The sequence below is a fragment of the Lagenorhynchus albirostris genome, chromosome 8 (assembly GCF_949774975.1).
Source record: "Lagenorhynchus albirostris chromosome 8, mLagAlb1.1, whole genome shotgun sequence".
Taxonomy (NCBI): domain Eukaryota; kingdom Metazoa; phylum Chordata; class Mammalia; order Artiodactyla; family Delphinidae; genus Lagenorhynchus; species Lagenorhynchus albirostris.
The window spans coordinates 28,408,445-28,412,146 of record NC_083102.1 but is presented as its reverse complement, the minus strand read 5'-3'; the positions used below and the strand labels follow the sequence as shown (position 1 = coordinate 28,412,146).

Here is a 3,702-nt window from a genome sequence, read left to right as displayed (position 1 = left end):
GAGAGTGTAATGAGCTAAAGATGTATACTACAATCTTTAAAGCATCCATAAAATAGCAGAACAAAGATTTACAGCCATTCAGCCAACAAATGAATTAAAATTAAATCACAAAAAGTGTTCAGTTAATCCCGAAGAAGCCAGAACATTTTGGAAAAGGGAATAAAGAACTGGTGGGAGAAATAGAAATCAAGCAGCAAAATGATAGATTTAAATCAAACCATATGAAAAACCACAAAATATGGTCTAAACGGTCTAAATGGTCTAAACACCCCAATTAATAACCAGAGGTTTTCCAGTTGGATAAATAAACAAGACACAACAATAGGCTGCCCATAAGAAATTCACTTCAAATATAAAGACGCAAATAGGTTACACGTATGAGGATGGTAAAAGATACACCATGTTAACAGCAATCAAAAGAAAGCTGAAATCTTTATATCAGTATCAGAAAAAGTAGATTTCAGAACAAAGAATACTATCAGATATAAAGAAGGTCATTTCCTAATGATAAATAGGTCAATTCATCAAGAGGACATAATAATCCTAGACATTTATACACATAATAAGAGAACTTCAAACTACATGAAATGAAAACTGACAAAACTACAATGAGAAATAGACAAAGCCATAACAGTAGAAGATTTCAATATCTTTCAATAATTGATAGAACAAGTAGAGAAAAGATCAATAAGGATATAGAAAATTTGAACATCATTATTAACCAACTGGCATAATTCACATTTATAGAACATTATACCCAGCAACAGAATACAAAATTCTTGTCTTCATGCACACATTATACTTCCAAGGTAGACCATATTCCAAGTCATACTAATATTTCAATAAATTCAAAAAATTCAAATCATACAAGTATGTTTTCTGACCACAGTAGCAGGAAATAAGTCTTCCATAATAGAAATATTTGGGGAAAAAATCTCCAAATATTTGGAAAGCAAATAACATACCTCGATATAACCTATGGGTCACAAGAAATAAAAAGAGAAATTAGAAATTTTGATCTGATTAAAACAAAAATACAACATATAAAAATTTGTGGGCCGCGCCCTGCCTTTGCCCTTGCCACGCCGCCTGCTCGGGAGCGAGTGAGGTGGCGGCACTGGCTGCGGCGTGGCCGCTCCTGGCGGCTGCCGCCTGAGCGCAGCGGCAGCAGGACTTCAAGACGGTCAGCATCCGGGGCAAGATGGTGTCGCTGGAGAAGCACCGCGGCTCGGTGTCCCTGGTGGTGAACATGGCTAGCGAGTGAGGCTTCACAGACCAGCACTACCAGGCCCTGCAGCAGCTACAGCGGGACCTGCGGTCCCATCACTTCAACGTACTTGCGTTCCTCTGCAACCAGTTTGGCCAACAGGCACCCGACAGCAGAAGGAGATGGAGAGCTTTGCCCGCCGCACCTACAGTGTCTCTTTCCCCACGTTTAGCAAGATCGCAGTCACCGGCACTGGTGCCCACCCTGCCTTCAAGTACCTGACCCAGGCTTCTGGGAAGGAGCCCACTGGGAACTTCTGTAAGTACCTAGTGGCCCCAGTTGGAAAGGTGGTAGGGCGCTTGGGACCCAACCGTGTTGGTGGAGGAGATCGGGTCCCAGATTACAGCGCTTGGGAGGAAGCTCATCCTGAAGAAGCGAGAAGACTTAAAATCACTTTCCCTCCTCTCCCACTGTCCCCTCCCCTCCCCCCCGCTGTGCACAAGTGACCAAAGCAAACTCAAATGGTGCTACAAAGGGACAGACTACTGACTCTACTTCCTTCACTCTTATCCCACCGACCCCATCACTCCTGTTGCAGGAAAATTCTAGTAGTTTGATTCTTTGAATCTTAGAGCAACCTATAGGAACCCCTGACCAGTGAGAGCTCCTGACCAAATGACTCAGTAAGAACCTCTAGTCCATGAAAACATGTGGCAAATGGAAGTATTTGAAGCAATAATCTCCTACTGGTTATGAACTCTGTAAAATGGGGCCAATTCCTACCTCACAGGGCTGTTGTGCGGATGAGGATGAAAGGCCTATGAAAGTGTCTAGGGCAGTGACAGCTAACTAGGAGGCATTCAAAAATTATTTTCTGCAGATGGACAAAAAAATAAGTTGTGATCAATAAAAACTTGAAGCCCCCCCCCCCAAAAAAATAATTTGTGGGCTTCCTCTATAGCAGAACTTAGAAGAAAATTTATAGTACTGTCTATATTAGAAAAGTGAAAAGGTCTTAAATCAAAGACCTCAGCTTCCAATTTAAAAAACTAGAAAGGAGGAGTAAGTTAAACAGAGTGAACCAGAGTGAAGGAAGGAAGGAAATAATAGGAAGGAAGGAAATAATAAATGTCAGTGTATATGCTAATAAAATCGGGAAAAAAGTAATAGAGAATATCAATGATATCAAAAGCTGGTTTTTTGAGAACTTTAAAAAAATTGATAAACTTCTAGCCAGACTTATAAGGGAAAAATGTGAGATAACACAAATTTTCAACATTGGGAAGGAGAGAAATGACATCACTGCAGATTCTAAAGATATTAAAAGGATAATAAGGATAGACAAGTTTATAGCAATAAGTTCAACAACTTGGATAAAGTGGAGAGAGAACTTGAAAGACACACACTAATAAAGATCACTCGAAAATAAGCTTGGATGTTCTGAGTAGCCTCTCTACAGCTATCAAAGAAATTGAGTTTGTTGTTACAAACCTTCCCACAAAGAAAACTCCAGCACAGATGGCTTCACTGGTGAATTTTCCCAAACATTGAAGGAAGAATTACCATTCTACATAAACTCTTCCAGAAACCTGATAATGAGTGAATACTTCCCAACTCTTCTAAATGAGGCCAGCATTACTCTGATAGCAAAACCAGACAAAAACATAACAGAAGAGAGATCACAGACGGTATCCCTCATGAACATAGCTGAAAAAATCCTCAGCAAATAATAAAAAATCAGATGAAACAAAAAATAAGGATAATACGTGATGACCAAGTGGAGTTTATTCCAGAAATGCAAGGTTGATTTAACGTTCAAAAATCCATCAACATTATTCCCCATATCAACAACCAAAAGAGAAAATAATATGATCATCTCGATAGGACTCAGAAAAAGCATTTGAAAAAAGGCACTTTCCACTCCTGATTTTTAAAGAAATCTCTTAACAAAGCAGGAATAGAAGAAAATTTCTACAACGTGTTATACATGGTGGTTAAGTTTACAGGGTAACCCACAAATCGATTTAGTTCTTGTATAAATTGTTATATCTATTGTCAAGACCTGGAGGCAACACTCTTGAAATCTATAGCCTGGGATTTCAGTTACTCATATTCCTTCAGCACCAGGATCCCTTGGGAGTAAGCTGGCTGCTGGCTCAGCAAACCTGGGCTTATCTATAGAACTTGGTCACACTAAAGTGTACATAATCAGTCTGGACTCTGTTAAAGGGCTGAAGACAGAAGACCACAGAGCATCTAGAGGAGATGGAAGAGGCAGTGGAATTTCTTACCTTTTTTAATCCTATAGGACTCTTATTGTCCATCTCTGTCCCAGAATAGACATGATTCTAATAGGTGTTAATAAACCCATGGGAGAAGAGAACATAGAGAAGGACTTCTCCAGGCTACACCAAACTTAAATGGGCTAAGAGCTATAGACATCATGGATCTGAAAGAGGGGAGAGGGTTCTATCACAGGATTTTCAGCCCATTAA

At 39.7% G+C, this 3,702-nt stretch overlaps 1 pseudogene; it reads left to right on the top strand.

The window, feature by feature from the left end:
* The first annotated feature begins 1,052 nt into the window (after positions 1–1,052).
* Positions 1,053–1,756, top strand: LOC132524315 (glutathione peroxidase 7-like; annotated as a pseudogene).
* The last annotated feature ends 1,946 nt before the right edge of the window (positions 1,757–3,702 follow it).